The following is an 18,805-nucleotide window of genomic DNA, read 5'->3' as shown; positions in this document are numbered from 1 at the left end:
TTGCGATGTATGGATAATTAAACTGAAAGCATAAACATTAAAACAGACTTACTTTTTTATTTTGCAAGGCATTCTTAATTTTTCTGTTATCTAACTGAAGTCATTTCTTTTTTTTTTTCTAACCGTAAATACAACAACGGCCCCGAAAAAATCCCTAAATGACAAAAAAAACCCACCCCTGTGATGCAAGCAACATTCTTGAACAACCCTGGCAAACAGGTTTAATGGGGTAGAGCTGGTCCCTCCTTAACCAGTCCACGTCCCATTGTCTGTTTCTCAGCCGTATCATCTGTGGGATGATCTCACGGGAGGGAGAACAAAGATGAAACTACAATAAAAAGACAGTGCAGCTGGAAGGCAGCAATCCTGCTCGCTATCATGTGATGTGATATCATGGAGGGCAGGGCTGAGCAATTTTGCAGGACCTCAGCGTTACAAGGGGCCCCCTCGGTGAACCTGAGTGATGTCACTCTCCTTAGTTTCTGCCCTGGGCCCTGAACATGTCTAATGCTGGCTCTGATCGACAGAAGGTGCAAATGTTTTATTCTTAATGGGCCCCTGATCATTAAGGGAGCAACATATTTGGCCTTGTAACCTTGGGTCATCTTTGATGCTTCTCTTTCTTTCCTGCAAAGATCTAAAACACTGCTAAGGTGTGCTGGTTCTTTCTCTATAACACCACAGAAATCCATCACCTTGTGGGCCTTCGAAATTCGGCTGCACAACGTATCTATCTTCAATGTCAGTATGACCATGGAACCCCTCTTCTGAAGTCATTACATTGGCTCCCCATCCACTTCCACCTATAGTTAAAATGTCTCTGATTTGTTTATAAATGCATTCACTCTGCAGCTCCTAGAAACACAGAATGCAGACCACTGACCCTTTTGGTAGCCACCTTCCAGACCAACGGCAACCAGTTAATAACCTGTTAACGGTGCAATTTCCAGAACTGTACACAGTATTCCAAATGAAGTCTCCCTTCCTTTTTTCTGCTGACAGTTATTCTCCCTAAGCAGCTAAACAGCTTTCTGGCTTTTGTCAACACCTTATTCCAAAGTTTGACCACCTTAAGATCATCAGATACAATCATCCCAAGTTCCTGCTATTCTTTATGTCTAGAAGAATTTCACTCCGATATTGTACCGCTCCCTTGGGCATTTGTTGCCCAAATGCATGACTCTGCATTTTTTAGCATTAAATCTTACCTGCCTGACTCCAAACCAGAAAGAAATAGTTTAGTAAGCAAGGTATACAGATCCCAGTTTATTAGCCAGTGCCAAGTCGCAGTCTCTGCAGCTCCTGTTTCAACAGCAACTCCCTCAGGACTGAAATTTGTCCTGTCCTTGCCTTTCTATTTACCTTTTATTCCAACAGTTCTTTGATGATTCACATTACAATTCAAACAATTAATCCTTATACAAATAAAGAAGGAAACAGATCTATCATATTCTCAACCAAAAAGAAATAAATTTCAAAGACACAATCAAGCAAACTAACTTCCAAGCAGAAGGAAATAAAATACAAAAAGCATAATCAATTAGGCAGATTTCCCTAGCAGAGAGAATTAAACTTCAAAGACAAATCAAACAAGCAGCAAACACAATCAGGCAAACTTCCCTAGTAGAAAGAAACTTCAAAAGGCCCAAAACAAGTAAAGCTTCCCAGCAGAGAGAAATAGTTTAGTTAAGCAAGTTATACAGACCCCAGTTTATTTGCTAGCACTGACCCAATCTCAGAAGCTCCTGCATCCAGCAATTCCCTCTTAGCTACTCATTATATATTTTCTCTCTCTCCACCCTTTGTAAACCCCATTCATCCAGCAAGTAGCTCTTATCTGGGTCCTCCTCCTCCACTGCCAACTCATGATTCTGTGCTTTCCATCTTGCTGTGCCGTACGCAGGAAATAGACTTCCTGAGTTGGTGCAGCACAATTACTCTCTGGCCCTATTCAAGTCCAGTCTAAAGAGCCACCATTTGAAACTGCTTTTAAATCCTAACTTGCTTGTCATGACTGGATTGTAAGCTCCATGGAGCAGGGACTGTATCTTATTTGTATCTGCACAGTGCATGTCCAGCAGTGCTTTAGCAATGATAAATAGGAGTGGGAGTAGTAAGGGTGGCAGGAGGAGTAAATTTCAATGAGCTTCACAGGGGCAAAGTCAAGCAGTTTCTCTGTACAACTGGCTACGGGTATGTACCGTGGGTACAAAAATACCTTTAGCCTTTGCTCCTGCTATTTGTAAGGCTGAGGTTCTGGGGGAACAATCCGCTTTGTTTAATTGAAAATTTGGTTATGAGTGGATACTTTTCCTTCCTCACTCAGGCACAATCCCGGAATGCCTGCATTACCGGGGGTTAAACATAGTCATAGAAACGTAGAAACTTCTCGGCAGAAAAAGACCGTATGGCCCATCCAGTCTGCCCACACGCCCAATTAATTTAGCATTATAAATCTTATCACTTCCTCAGAGATCCCCTGTGCTTATCCCAGGCTTTCTGGAATTCAGATTCTGTTTTTCTCTCCACCACTTCCAACTGGAGGTTGTTCCATGCATTCACCTCCCTCTCTGTAAAGAAATATTTCCTAAGGTCACTCCTGACTGCTCCCCCTTTCACCCTCATCTCATGACCCCTTGTTCCAGAGCCTCCTTTCCATTGAAAAAGGCTCACCCCCTGTGCATGGAAACCTTTGAATGTCTCTCTCATATCTCCCCTATCCCCCCTTCCCTCCAGGGTGTACATGTTTAGATCTTTGAGTCTCTCCCCCTGTGCTTTAGAAGGAAGACCTCTGACCATTTCAGTGGCCTCCCTCTGGAGCGACTCCATCCTGTTTATATCCTTGTGAAGGTGAGGCCTCCAGAACTGTACTCAGTATTCCCAGTGAGGTCTCACCAGGGTCCTATACAGGGGCAGTGTCACCTCCCTATTCTGCTGACCAGTCCTCTCCCCATGCAGCCAAGCATCTCTCTGGCTTTCACCATCGCTTTATCCACCTGCTTGGCCACCTTAAGATCATCAGATACAATCACCCCACAGATCCATTGGGCTGGATTTTTAAACCTACGTGCATGGCCTACATTTGTGAGCGTAGGAATCATTGCTAAAACAAAGGACAGTGCAATTTTTGGAAGTGAATGTATTGTAAGATCCGAGGCTGCAGGGTTTTATCACAGGTAAACTTTGTCAGATGAATCTGATCAATTTCTTTGATTGGGTGACCAGAGAGTTGGATCAAGGGAAGAGAGCTAGATGTAGTGTACTTGGATTTCAGCGAGGCCTTTGACCCGGTTCCACAGAGAAGACTTAGAAATAAATTGAACGCCCTTGATATGGATCCTAGACTGACTGACTGGGTTAGAAACTGGCTGAGTGGGAGGTGACAAAGGCTGGTGGTAAATGGAGTTTTCTCTGAGGAGGGGGTTGTTACTAGCGTGCGCCTCAGAGAGGTTGTCAGGAAAGGTTTGTCTTTTTGCTGATACCAAAATCTTTAACAGGGTGGACAGCCAGGAAGGAGCAGAGAACATGAGGAGGGATCTAGTGAAGCTCGAAGAATGGTCCTGGCAGCTAAGATTTAACGCTAAAAACTGCAGCGAATTACATTAAGGGTGTAAAAATCCAAGGGAAAGGTGCAGTATTGGAGGTGAAATTCTTCTAAGCGGAAAGGGGCGGATTTTAAAAGATTTACGCGCGTAATGTTGTTGTCATGCTGTAATTTTTGCTGCTACCACGATTTAATCTCGCTATAATCAGGCTTCAAATCACCTCCGCCTTCTCTATTCTTAACCCCCCCTCCTCGCATAGATCCTACCCAGTCAACCCTGTCCTTCCTTAAGAACTAAGTTAAGTTTAGAGTTAAGTTCTAATCTATTCTGTCTAAGTTATCCTGAATTTATTTGACTACTCCCTTGTAATATGTAACTTTCCCCAGGTTCAGTTCGATGTAAACCGGCGTGATAAGACTTTGTCCTGAACGTCGGTATAGCAAAAAGATGTAAATAAATAAATAACCACGTAAAGGTTAGACTAACTAGCCTGTAGTTCCCACCTTCTTCCCTACTTCCCACCTTCCTCCCATTTTTAGGAAGAGGAACCACATCTGCCCATCTCCAATCCTCTGGAACTATTCCAGACTCTAAAGAAGGCATTGAAAAGGTCACCAGCGGAGCTGCGAGGACATCTCTAAGTTTCCTTAGTATCTTCTATGTATCCCATTTGGTCCCATTCCCTTAGCTACTTAAGTTTAGTCACCTCCTCACGAACACACTGATCTGAAAATCGATTGATGTTTACCCCACTTCCAATCTTATTTGTGCTTGTTTTATGTGGTCCTGGCTCCAGGCCCTTCCACAGTGAACACTAAACTGAAATATTTAACCCTTTAACCTGCTCTCAAGGTTGTGAGCTTTTCACCTGGCATTCAACAGTTTCTCATTTTCTTTGTATTTAATTGAACGTATCCAAAGTTGATTTGTTGTGACGTTATTAATTTTCTTGTATCACATGTTCCTTGTATCGCTCTCAGGTGACTGTTCAGTTTCTATGTAAACCGGTGTGATGTGTATTCTATACAGGAACGTCGGTATATAAAAGTTAAAAATAAATAAATAAATAAAGCAATTTTGCTTTTTCCTCCTCATCCTCTGCATATTCCTCCCCTTCACCTCTGAGTCTCACAATGCCACTTTTGCACTTCCTTCTATCACTAATATTGCTAAAAAAAAAGTCATGTCCCCCAGTTTTACCATATTTGCTATTTTTTCTTCTGTTTCAATTTTCATATTCCTGACTCATTTTCCAGTAGCTCTGTCCATGGATCTAGGTGCCTAATTAGAAGTCAAAATCCCTTTGAAAACCCTCCTCCCCAGGGTACAGTTTCAGTAACCACCTTACACCTTAGGACATTTTCAAACAGAAATTAACTGGTTATCCTTATCCTCCTATCTTTATTTAGCCACCTCCGTTAGCCTCTTAACTACATATTTAGCCTCCTATCTCCTCCTTCCCTTTTCCAGTGTTATCACTCACTCTGTGGGACCTGCTGGTCTCATATGGTTCAAGCTTCATAGTGATACAGGCAGAGGAGGCAGATGTGCCTCTCCTTCTGCCAGTGGCAGGGGATAGCATGGGAATGGTTTTCCATGGAAGGAAACCCCATTTTTAGCTCTCACTCAAGATGCTGTTTTCCCTAAGGTTCTGTGCAGAGAGTTAGCCAGGATGTTGCAGGTGTGGGACTCTTAGGTCGAGGGGGAGTTGGCACTACCTGCAGCGAGGAGCCCCACAGGTCCCCACCGTCAGTAAGCGGAGCTGGCAGAAGCAGAGGCCCAACTGGAGCTTCGCCAATACCAGCCCACATTCCCCTTAGGGTTGAGCCCTCAGGTGCCAGGGCCAGCTGGTCTTAGGCGCGGGAGTCTGTGAAGGTAAAGATCCCGAGGGTTGAAGTTGTAGCAGGCCAGCACGGAGAAGGAAGCAGCGTCAGGACAGACAGCAGACAGCAAGGTTAGGTCCAGGCTGAGGTCAGATGCAGGCAGGGTCGTGCTTCAGGCAGAGGTCAAGCAGCATCAAGGTCCAATCTGGGGTCAAGCCAGAAGTCCAATCCAAACAAGCCAGAAGTCCAATCCAAAGAGACAAGGATCAAGGAGGAGGAAGGAGAATGAGGGACCACCGGGGCAAGACAAGACACTGAAGACAGACGAAGGAAGACTGACCATGAAGACACGAACGCAGGAGATGACCAGACTGCCAACACAGGTCCCAGGAACAGACCACTGGAACACGAACCAGGAACAAGGCACCGCAGGAACACGAACCAGGAACAAGGCACAACAGGAACGCAGGAACGCGAACCAGGAACAAGGCACAACAGGAACGCAGGAACACGAACCAGGAACAAGGCACAACAGGAACGCAGGAACGCGAACCAGGAACAAGGCACCACAGGAACACGAACCAGGAACAAGGCACAACAGGAACGCAGGAACGCGAACCAGGAACAAGGCACAACAGGAACGCAGGAACGCGAACCAGGAACAAGGCACCACAGGAACGTAGGAACACGAACCAGGAACAAGGCACCACAGGAACGTAGGAACACGAACCAGGAACAAGGCACCACAGGAACGCGAACCAGGAACAAGGCACAACAGGAACGCGAACCAGGAACAAGGCACAACAGGAACGCGAACCAGGAACAAGGCACAACAGGAACGCAGGAACGCGAACCAGGAACAAGGCACAACAGGAACGCAGGAACGCGAACCAGGAACAAGGCACAACAGGAACGCAGGAACGCGAACCAGGAACAAGGCACAACAGGAACGCAGGAACGCGAACCAGGAACAAGGCACCACAGGAACACGAACCAGGAACAAGGCACAACAGGAACACGCAGGAACGCGAACCAGGAACAAGGCACGCAGGAACGCGAACCAGGAACAAGGCACCACAGGAACGCAGGAACACGAACCAGGAACAAGGCACCACAGGAACACGAACCAGGAACAAGGCACCACAGGAACACGAACCAGGAACAAGGCACCGCAGGAACGCAGGAACGCGAACCAGGAACAAGGCACCGCAGGAACAAGGCACCACAGGAATGCAGGGATGCCAAGGCAATGCACACTTCCAGGAATGTCAACCTATTGTCGAAGCACTGGAGGGGTCTCTCAGTCCTTTATAGGTCTGCCTTGATGATGTCATCAGGGAGCACCTCCAGCGGCTTCCCACCACTGGCCCTTTAAGGTTGGGGCAGTTGGCACATTTGGCCCTAGAGGAGTCAGGTCCCGAGGATCCTGCGGCGTCTTGCTGTGAAGAAGGCGAAAAATCACAGTGCGGCTTCCTGCCACGTTCAGAGGAGGGCTCGATACCAGGAAGCCAGTGGGAGACTGGAGGCAAGCACAGCGGATGGCCGTGTCTCACTGGGAGGGCACAGCGTCAGGAGAAGGCGAGGAGGTAAGGAGGCGGACCACCAATTGCATCACAGGAATAATGATATCGTCCTACCACTAGATAAGTAAGGTGACCATATGGCTCCATGTGAAAGGGCAGAAGCTGAGTCAGGCCTGGTTTTACCCCACTACATGAAGGAAGATGTAGTCCTCTTTCAGAGAGAAAATGTTAGGGTTAGTACAGCATTGGGGCGGACATAAATATTAGCTTAGCATTAGTAGTGAGTAGTAGCATTAGGCAGGTGAAGGTTTGTTAACCTCTCTCCACCTTGTGCCAGTGAGCAGGAACACTTCTAGATAACAACACGAACACAGTTACTTTCCCACAGAAAAAACCCAGAAATTATGCCTTGCAGCTTCAAGGACCTTTGGCATAGAACATAGAGACCTAACAACCACTGGCAAAAAAAATACTCCCTTTATCACGCTAGCAAGCTCCATGACTTAACTCAAGGACAACGTATTCTCAAGCAAGAAATGGTGCGGCTCAAGGTGATCTGCTGCCTGAGGCGAGGGATGAGATGGTGTTTCTCTCCCCTCCAAGGCTGGCCCTTTCAATGATTTGAAATCCTGCAGAGGGGGAAAAGCAGGGGTCAGAGTTCCCAGAAGAGTGACAGATAGCGTGTCAGTGCTAATATTTCTGGCAACCCTGCCACACTCCCAGGACTGCTACGACCTGTCTCCCATCCTTCCCCAGCATTTGCCCCCTGCAGAAATGGGAGATGGCTGACTGGTGGGGGTCTGTGTATGGCGCACTCTTGCCAGGTTGATGCAAGGGTATTAGGTCCCAGCCCTCACCACAAACAATGAAAAATTATGCATTTATAATAATAGATTTTACATGAAAAAGGACATTAGTCTTCTGAGGTACAAATATCAGAACATATTATTTTTACAGGCACTGCTGTGGTGCCAACCAGTAAACCTTTCAAAAAAGACACTTGGCAACCATATGGTATTAAGCCAATTGTAAAGGCGTTCGACAGAAAACTAGGAGTAGAGTGAATTACAATTACAATATAGTAAACCTCCCATACCAAAACAATACTAAATGGATAGAATAGATACTAGAAATAGAACCCATCAATCACAATAGTAAAACTATACTAATAGAATAAATACTATCACAATAGTAAAACTATACTAATGGAATAGGTACTAGAAATAGAACCCATCAATCACAATAGTAAAACTATACTAATAGAATAAATACTAGAAATAGAACCCATCAATCATAATAGTAAAACTATACTAATAGAATAGGTACTAGAAATAGAACCCATCAATCATAATAGTAAAACTATACTATTTATTTATTTATTGGTTTTTATATACCGAATGTTCCTGTATAATATAATAGAATAGATACTAAAAATAGAACCCATCAATCACAATAGTAAAACTATACTAATAGAATAAATACTATCACAATAGTAAAACTATACTAATGGAATAGGTACTAGAAATAGAACCCATCAATCACAATAGTAAAACTATACTAATAGAATAAATACTATCACAATATTAAAACTATACTAATGGAATAGGTACTAGAAATAGAACCCATCAATCACAATAGTAAAACTATACTAATAGAATAAATACTATCACAACAGTAAAACTATACTAATAGAATAAATACTAGAAATAGAACCCATCAATCATAATAGTAAAACTATACTCATAGAATAAGTACTAGAAACAGAACCCATCAATCACAATAGTAAAACTATACTAATAGAATAAATACTAGAAATAGAACCCATCAATCATAATAGTAAAACTATACTAATAGAATAGGTACTAGAAATAGAACCCATCAATCGTAATAGTAAAACTATACTAAGAGAATAGATACTAAAAATAGAACCCATCAATCGTAATAGTAAAACTATACTAACAGAATAGATACTATCACAATAGTAAAACTATACTAATAGAATAAATACTAGAAATAGAACCCATCAATCATAATAGTAAAACTATACTCATAGAATAAGTACTAGAAACAGAACCCATCAATCTTAATAGTAAAACTATACTAATAGAATAGATACTAGAAATAGAACCCATCAATCACTATACTGATAGAATAGATACTAGAAATAGAACCCATCAATCACAATAGTAAAACTATACTAATAGAATAAATACTAGAAATAGAACCCATCAATCATAATAGTAAAACTATACTAATAGAATAGGTACTAGAAATAGAACCCATCAATCATAATAGTAAAACTATACTAATAGAATAGGTACTAGAAATAGAACCCATCAATCACAATAGTAAAACTATACTAATAGAATATGTACTAGAAATAGAACCCATCAATCATAATAGTAAAACTATACTAATAGAATATGTACTAGAAATAGAACCCATCAATCATAATAGTAAAACTATACTAATAGAATAGGTACTAGAAATAGAACCCATCAATCACAATAGTAAAACTATACTAATAGAATAGGTACTAGAAATAGAACCCATCAATCATAATAGTAAAACTATACTGATAGAATAGATACTAGAAATAGAACCCATCAATCACAATAGTAAAACTATACTAATAGAATAAATACTAGAAATAGAACCCATCAATCATAATAGTAAAACTATACTAATAGAATAGGTACTAGAAATAGAACCCATCAATCATAATAGTAAAACTATACTAATAGAATAAATACTCTAAATAGAACCCATCAATCATGATAGTAAAAGTATACTAATAGAGTAAGTACTCTAAATAGAACCTATCAATCATGATAGTAAAACTATACTAATAGAATAAATACTCTAAATAGGATCCATCAATCATGATAGTAAAAGTATACTAATAGAATAAATACTCTAAATAGAACCCATCAATCATGATAGTAAAAGTATACTAATAGAGTAAGTACTCTAAATAGAACCCATCAATTATAATAGTAAAACTTATTAGGAAAACACAATAAGCCAAGCTACATAGACCCCTATACAAAAGCAGGTCTTCTTCTACCAATATTTACTACGGCCCTATGTCACACGCAAGCTCGTACTCACTGACTCCCGAACATGCTCGCTGACATACACATAGTCATACTCACTGAGTCACACACTCACAAGTGAAAAAAGAAGTTCCAACTTACTTTGATGGTTAGGGAGCGATCGAGGCCATGGCCCCGGCCCCAGAAGTACAGGTCTGGGTGGGAGGCCTGCTGATGCTCTGGGAGGGGGTGTTCCTTGGCCTGGGGGAAGGGGGTGAGCTGCAAGGCCCCGATGTGATTTTGTTGCAGAGAACAGGAAATCCTCGCAGCAGAAGCGGAGGGAAAAAGCAGCAGAGCCGGTGCATGGAGGCGGGAAATGTGTTTGCCGCTGGAGGTTGGGGGGGCAGGGGCGTGAGCATGACCGCGACAGGACCGCTGCTGAAAGGGAGGCCCTACGAGAGGGCCGCCGCTGTGAGAGGAGTTCTCCTTTACATACACTTATACAGACAGGCACTCTCTCACACTCGGTGGCTCTTTCTCTCACTCACACACACACACAAGCACTCTCTCACACTCAGTGGCTCTTTCTCTCTCTCACTCACACACACACAAGCACTCTCTCACACTCAGTGGCTCTTTCTCTCTCTCACTCACACACACACAAGCACTCTCTCACACTCAGTGGCTCCTTCTCCCTCACACGCACAGGAACTTTCTCACACTCAGTGACTTGCTCTCTTTCACACACACACACAGGCACTCTCTCATGCTCAGTGGTTCGCTCTCGCTCTCACACACACACACAAGCACTCTCTCACACTCAGTGGTTCTTCTCTCTCTCAGTCACACACACACACACACACACACATAGGCTTCCTTTTTCGCTTCATACACACAGGCACTCTCTTTCTCTCTCCCTGGCAAACACAAGCACTCTCCTTTTCTCTCATTCCCACATTCAAAGCCACAGGAGGGTGGGCCACGACACTGAAGCTGAGTCACGGGAGCGGTGTCATTCAAGCTGGCTTGACAAGGTTCATGTTCTGCTGCTGGGCTGCGTCACTGAAGGTGGCTGTGAGGGGAGGAGGCCGCGTCACTCTTAAGATGGAAGGGGAGGGGGGGGCCGTGTCACTCATAAGATGGAAGGGGAGGGGGCTGCGTCGCGGGAGGGGGGGGGGCCGCGTCACTGAAGCTGAGCCGGGAGGGGGGCTGGGGAACACATTGCTGAAGCTGTGCTAAGTTTCTTTTGCCACCAGGCCAAAGTTGCACCGTGAGGGGAAAGGGCCGCGTTACTCTCAGATGCGCCGTGGGCGGTGTGGACTACATCACTGAAGATGCGCTGCAGGGGTGGTGTCATTCAAGCTGGGCTGCTGCTGTTTTATATTTTCTTCTGCCTGTGGGGGTTGGGAACCCTGCGGGTGCCTCAGAGAAGATGTGTCACCAGCCCGAGGAGTCTTCTGCCCGCGGGAGGGGGATTCCTGCGGGCAGTTTGTTGACGTTGTGCCGCTGGTGGCGAAGGTAGGGGTGAGGTGGCTGCGGCAGAAGTATTTTGGGGCCATGTTTTGCTGCCTGAGGCCGCTGCCTCACCCTGCGTCACGATAGAGCCGCCCTGAAAAGAAGCTGCAAGCACGAGGCAGGATTTCACAGGATATCAGGAGGATGGCAGAGACGGGGTTTATTTTTTCTCTGCCTGCCGCCCCCCCCAGGTAACTGCCACCCTAGGCACAGGCCTAGTGACAAATCCAGGCCTGCGTACTCCATGGAGGACACACATTTAGAGATCTCCAAATGTTAGACAAAGTAGAAAGAAGTGTCCCTGAGCTCATGGCAGGGACCCAGGGGCTTATACAGACTGAAGGATTCTCCAAATGAAGGCTCTTCACAGTACACAAAGACACCTAAGACAAATACTGTGTTGGTTTCCCATGTTTGTCGAGGAAAGCGATACAGACTAGTGTGCTGGTTCAGAGGAGGCTGACGGGTGCTTTCCATATATAAGATATTCAGTTTCCACCTCATTCGATGTCATTTTGTGATTTCAGGTGTTTTGTTATTGTGAATCCTGGCTGGGCAGAGGGAGGGAGGCAGGACGGTGCACAGATTGTATCCATACAAGAAGTGGGATTGCAGAAATGTTTTTCAAATACAGGTTTAGTACTTTTTGTGTTGATACAATAAAGTTTGACTTAAAAAAAAAAAAGAAAGAAAAATACTGAATGAGGCTGATTTTCAAAGACATTTCCAGAGGTAAAACAGTTCTTTACCCGGCGAGGAGCAGCTCAAGTCATTTTTCTGGCTTGAATTCAACGGCTGTGACCTCTTTTTGAAGGGGGATATATTTTCTTAATTGCTTTTGTTCTTTTTAGTTTTGAAAAAGGGATATTTTGCATTGCTTTTTTGTTTGTTGTATATTATTAGGTTTAGAAAGGGGAAAGTTTGCCTTGTCTAATTTTTTGTGTTGTTTTTTTTTTCTGCCTTTGGATTCAGTAGTTCAAAGGGAAAATATTTCTTTGAAGCCTTGGGAGTTGAAAGGAGCTCGTTACCTGTGTTAATTATATCTGGCCCGGAGTTCTGTATATAGGTCAGCCAAGCTAAGAAAGAGCTGCCAAATTTGGAGGCGCTGACCTACAAACAGCTCAATTTTCTAGTTTGAATTCAAGCGCTGAGACCTTATTTTAAAAGGGGATAATTTTTCTTAATTGCTTTTGTTTTTTTATTTTTTAAAAAGGATTATTATGCATTGCTTATTTGTTTCTTGGGTATTATTACTGTTTAGGTTTAGCAAGGAAGAATAGAAGGGAAAGGGCTCCCTTCCATGGGTGGGGGGTTACTACACTGGACATTGACTGGCAGAGAAACACAAGGAAGTAATTTAGATAAATGTAGTCATTTGTGAAATCAGAACATTTAGATAAACATCAGGGGGAGCTTAATTAGTAATATCAAAGTGTATATTTCAGGTAATTTATTTTTAGTTGGTCTGATCTTTTTTTTTTTAATTCTTTATTTTCATAATTTTTACAGACAATATAGTCAAACCACATTGACATATTAGAAATTTAGAACTAATTGAAGAAATAAACAACATAATTATACATCTTGATAATTAAAGTACACATTTGTTCAATATGAGACCACAAATGGGGACTGTATTATAGATACTAACAACTTAGGAAATGACCAGCATAATAATTAATATCCACTAATTTCTTATTCCAATGAAACACTCGTGATAAATTTATGAAGAAATGTTTATAGGGGTTGTTCTATTCTGTAAAAAACCTTCCAATTGATCAGGATTAAAGAAAATATATTTTATAGAAGCTAATTTTATCGAACATTTGCAAGGATATTGCAACATAAAAGTAGCACCAAGGGCTAATACCCGTTGTTTTTTCATTAAAAAAGCTTTCCGTCTCCATTGAGTTGGCTTAGCAAGATCAGGAAAAATAGTTATCTGTTGGCCAAGAAACTTTTTCTCTACAATACGGAAAAACAATTTCATGGTCCATATTTTATCAGGTTCTAGAGCAAACACTACTAATAATGTGGCACGACTCTCAACAGTAGTTTGAGAGTCTTGTAAAAATTCTGTTAAATTTTCCAATACATTTGATGTTGGAGGTAAGTTATTTTGGTTCTCAATATTTCTTACAGGTATATAGAACGCTTTTGTTATTGGGGGAATAGTTTCTTGAGGCACTTTAAGTATTTCCACATAGAATTTCCTTAACATGTCTATAGGAGACATAGTTGGTGATTTAGGGAAATTTAATATTCTCAAGTTTAACCTTCTAGAATAATTCTCTAGGTTTTCCAATCTACGAGAATTAAATTCTTGACCTTTTATCAGAACCACTTCTGTTTTACCCAAAGTATCACATTGCTTCTCAACCTCAATTAAACGTTCAACATTTTTCTTAATGGCAGTATCATGGCTCTGTACCTGAGAATGAATCATGTCAACAGATTTATTTACTTTCTCAATTTTTACCCCTAATGAGGATTCTAATCCTTTTATCGCAGTCCACAGTGTTTCCAGGGTGATTATCGATGGTTTCTCAGGCAAACCAACATTTGCCTGGACATCTAATTTCGCAGTGTCCTCCTCTCTTGGAGGGTCTGATGCCGCTCCCATTAGGTGCAATAGACCCTCCTGCGACTCTGCCAAACGCAAAAAGTCCTGATTTGGTAGCGAGCGGAGTTCAGGAGTCAGGGAGATGGAATTCCCGGGGGATACAGGCATAGATGAGTCTAGGCCTAATTCCCAACATACCTGATGGAGTACTGGTACTAATTGGTTGCATGAAACCCTCAATAGTTGGTTGGGAACTTAGTGGGGGTACTGCAGAGTTGGGAGGAAAAACTCTTACAGTTCCTTTCCTCTTTTTCCCCATACGTTCTTGAAGGTTACTCAATGAAATAAAGGAGAGACGAGAGAGCTGCACTTACTTGGGCACTTTGATGTTGTATTCCAAGAAGGGTAGTTGTTTTAAACCAGGAATCCGCGTTTTTAGGGAGAAACAGTCCAGAAGATAAAACTAAGCCGCACGCGTGGCTTTGGTATGCGCCGGCGGCGGCCACGCGCCGCGGTGGTGGAGTTTTTAAACCCCTCGATGGTCTCCGGATGATGACGTCACTCGTCGGGACGTCCTCCAATCAGCCCCGTCGGGGACCAGAAAACAGCTCGGGTCTCCCGGTAAGGCCTCAGCGGTTCCTCAGCACCCCTCTCTCTCCTTTCAGTCCCGCTTACACACCGCGGTGGGGGAGTTTTTAAACCCCTCGATGGTCTCCGGATGATGACGTCACTCGTCGGAACATCCTCCAATCAGCCCCGTCGGGGACCAGAAAACAGCTCGGGTCTCTCGGTAAGGCCTCAGCGGTTCCTCAGCACCCCTCTCTCTTCTTTCAGTCCCCTAGTTGGTCTGATCTTTAAGGCGACAGGATTCTTTATAGACTACATACTTAACAGATGCAAAAAACACACTTTATAAACTAAGGAAGGGTTTTAGAAAATTGTATATAACTGTACCTATTAGTGATCACAGACAAATCAGGGCAAGATTAACTCCAGCCAAAATGATAGGAAATAGTAGGTCTATTAAAGATCATAGATTAGAATAAATTACTAGTTATCAGTTGGAGAAAAGTACTGCTTGGTACCAGGAAGGGGAGAGATAGCTCATGATGTAGGTCGTTTTGTCTCTTCTGCAAACAGAATACATTAAGTAAATTGCTTTTGAGTTGATTGGTAGCATCATATTTGATCTTTGTGGTAATCATTCTTTCTAGCTACTCTGCTTTACTTTTATACCCTTGGCAACAAAAGTCTACAAAGAGAACAACACATAACTACACACCTCATAGATTTATAAATATATTTTGTAGTCTGAAATAATAAGATAAGACACTTCATACTTCCAAGTTTTAAGTAAGCAAGCAAACAGGACAACGAGCAGAGATTCCGAGTTAGATTCCACGGGTGACCTAACGAGCAGAGATTCCGAGTTAGATTCCTCGAGCTACCTAACGAGCAGAGATTCCGAGTTAGATTCCTCGAGCTACCTAACGAGCAGAGATTCCGAGTTAGATTCCACGGGGGACCTAACGAGCAGAGATTCCGAGTTAGATTCCACGGGGGACCTAACGAGCAGAGATTCCGAGTTAGATTCCTCGAGCTACCTAATGAGTAGAGATTCCGAGTTAGATTTCACGGGGGACCTAACGAGCAGAGATTCCGAGTTAGATTCCACGGGGGACCTAACGAGCAGAGATTCCGAGTTAGATTCCACGGGGGACCTAACGAGCAGAGATTCCGAGTTAGATTCCACGGGCACTATGCCCCAGTCAAGGACGAAGGCCCAGACAGGAAAGCTCAAATTCTGGAGATAAATGGCTGTGTAGATGGTGTGATGGGAGCATTTCAGCTTCCTGGACCATGGCACGATGTTTCACCGACTGCTGAGCAAAGATGGCGTCTATCTGTTGAACGGAAACAGTGTCTTGTAAAAGACAAGGAAGGAAGGCTTTAAATTAGGAAGATTGGAGATGGGTGAAGAAAACCCTAAGTTAAGTAAAACATTAAATGCTTGTAATAAAATGGGAAAAAAAGGGCAAGATGTGGAATGCTAGGTATGCTCAGCGCAGCTGCCCTAGGCAGTGATGACATCATGTTGTCACTTGATAATATGCAGATTGAGGAGATGGAGAGGAATTTAAATTACTATAAAAGGGGAGGGGCTTCCAATCTGCCAGTTATCGATTAGGACATTGTATTTATTTATTTATTTCCTGCCCTTTCACAGTTCAGGGCAAGCTACAAAATGCACATAACAATCAATTTAAAACAAAATATTGAAAAGACAAATAGATTCACAATACACGATTACAAAGGCAGGAGGGAGCGAGGAGAACTTAATCATGTGCTTTCATAAGTTAATTTGAATAGGCAGGTTTTTAGTATCTTTTTAAACATTTTTGGTTCTTTGATGTTTCTTATCCAAATGAGGAGGGAATTCCAAAGCAGCACCAGGAGTCGAGAAAGCTCATTCTCTAGTTTCATCAGGGTGGGCTAATCTGGGGAGGACCCTGAGTAGAGGGTCTGAGGACACGTAATGGAGCACACAATCTCACATCGCAGTGATCCAGGGAGAGTTATGAAGGGTGCAAGCATTCATCCCAGCTGCAGTGTCTCCTAGAAGCCGGAGATCCTGGATTCTCTGCAGGGAAAATTATTCCGTCAACTGGTATTGCAATCCACACGGGAGGGGGCGATATTGGACCTGCTACTTACAACAGGGACCGTATCTCTGATGTTGTGATGGACCACCAGATGGGATCCAGTGACCACCGGATGGTGTGGTTCAGTATTAGAGCGCAGGAGAGGAAGGTTCATTCCAAGGCGAGGGTCCTAGACTTCAGGAAAAGTAACTTTCTTACAATGCGGGAGCACCTCAAGGAGTCTTTAGCTGGATGGGAAAACCTAGGGGAATTAGAAGGGCCGTGGGCAAAACTTAAAGGAAATATCACAAGGGCACGTAAACGTTTTGTTGGGAAAGTAAATAAATGACAGAAGAAAAAAAGGCTGCTATGGTTTTCTAAGAAAGTAGCTGAAAAGGTTCACATTCATAGACGGCAACAGATCTCAAAAAGAGGAAGACGGGCGACAATATCTGGAAAAGCCAAGAGAAGCTGGGAAAGTAGTCAGGATTGCAAACATTCAAGAGAAGAGAAAATAGCAAGACTTGTTTTTATATCTGTTAATAATGGAAGGAGGTGCAAAAGTGGCCTTGTGAGACTCGAAGGTGAAGGGGAATATTATGTAGAGACTGATGAGGAAAGTGAACTTCCTTAACAATTATTCTTGTTCAGTATTCACTGTGGAAGGGCCTGGAGCCAGGACCACATAAAACGAACACAAATAAGACTGGAAGTGAAGTGAACCTCAATCGATTTTCAGAACAGCGTGTTCGTGAGGAGCTAATTAAAATAGATAAAATGATGGAGGCTGGATGGGCTATAAGAGATGTCCTGGCAGCTCCGCTGGTGACCTTTCCAATGCTTCCTTAGAGTCGGGAGTAGTTCCTGAGGACTGGAGATGGGCAGATGTGGTTCTTCTTCATGAAAGTGGAAGGAAGGAGGAGGCTGGGGACTACAGGCCACTTAGTCTGACCTCTCTGGTGAGCAAATTAATGGAATCGCCGCTAAAACCAAGGATACTGCAGTTTCTGGAATCTGATGGATTGCAAGATCCGAGGCAGCAGGGTTTTACCAGATTTGTCCCACAAATCTGATCAATTTCTTTGCTGGATCAGGGGAGAGCGCTAGATGTAGTGCAGTTGGATTTCAGTAAGGCCTTTGATACCTTTCTGCATGGAACACTTACAAATGAATTGAGCGTTCCTTGCTATGGGTCCTAGAGCGCCTGAGTGGGAGGCGACCAAGGGTGGTGGTAAGTGGCATTCAGTCTGAGGAGGGGGATGTTATCAGGGGTCTGCCGCAGGGATTGGTCCTTGGATCGGTCCTTTTCAACATTTTCAGGAACGAGATAGTGGAAGGGTTGTCAGGAAATATTGGTCTTTTTGATGATGATACAAAAATCTGCAACAGGGTAGACAGGAAGCTGTGGAAAACATTAAGAGGGATCCAGCAATGCTGAAGAAATAGTCTAGGGTCTGGCTGGCTAAGATTTAATGCTAAAAAATATGGAGTAAGGCATGTAGGATGCAAAAAAACCCAAGGATGAGGGACAGTATTGGGAGTGAAATTCCTCTAAACACAAAAGAAGAGCAGGATCCGTGGATGATTGCAACTGATGAACTTAAGGTAGCCAAGCAGGTGGATAAAACAATAGTAAAGGCCAGAGAGATGCAAGCGTCCTTTGAGAGGTCATTGTGGCTGGGAGCCTCTTCACTACCCTCTGACTCTTTACTTCTCTCCTCTTCCTTTTCCTGGATCCCTTTTTATCTTCTCACTCTGTTATTTTTCTGGTTTTTTTTTTTGTAGGAAGTTTGAAATAAAGCTCCTGTCCCTCTCCCCCCCCCCAGACATTCTTACCCCCCTGAAGGACGTAAAATCTGTTTAAACACTGACAGTGATCTCCGGTGGCCCGGGTCCTGCCACTGCCAGCTGAGTCTGGAGAAGCATGGAAGGAAGGGAAAAGCAGTGAAAACTCAAGCTGAAAGCAGAGGTTTAGCAGGAGAAGAGGATGGGGCCTGGAAATAGAGGACTGCATGGCAGGGAGGAGCCTCAGCAGGTCCCAATCTGGCCTGCATGGCGCTGCCTGCCCCCTCCCGTCCCTGCAGGAGGATCAGCTCAAGGTTTCCTCTCTCCTTTGCCACATAAATTCCTCCTGAACTGGCTGAGCTCAGGCCCACTCA

Source organism: Rhinatrema bivittatum, chromosome 13, assembly GCF_901001135.1.
Source record: "Rhinatrema bivittatum chromosome 13, aRhiBiv1.1, whole genome shotgun sequence".
Classification (NCBI taxonomy): domain Eukaryota; kingdom Metazoa; phylum Chordata; class Amphibia; order Gymnophiona; family Rhinatrematidae; genus Rhinatrema; species Rhinatrema bivittatum.
The sequence above is the reverse complement of the archived record's forward strand: the minus strand, read 5'-3'. Positions refer to the sequence as shown.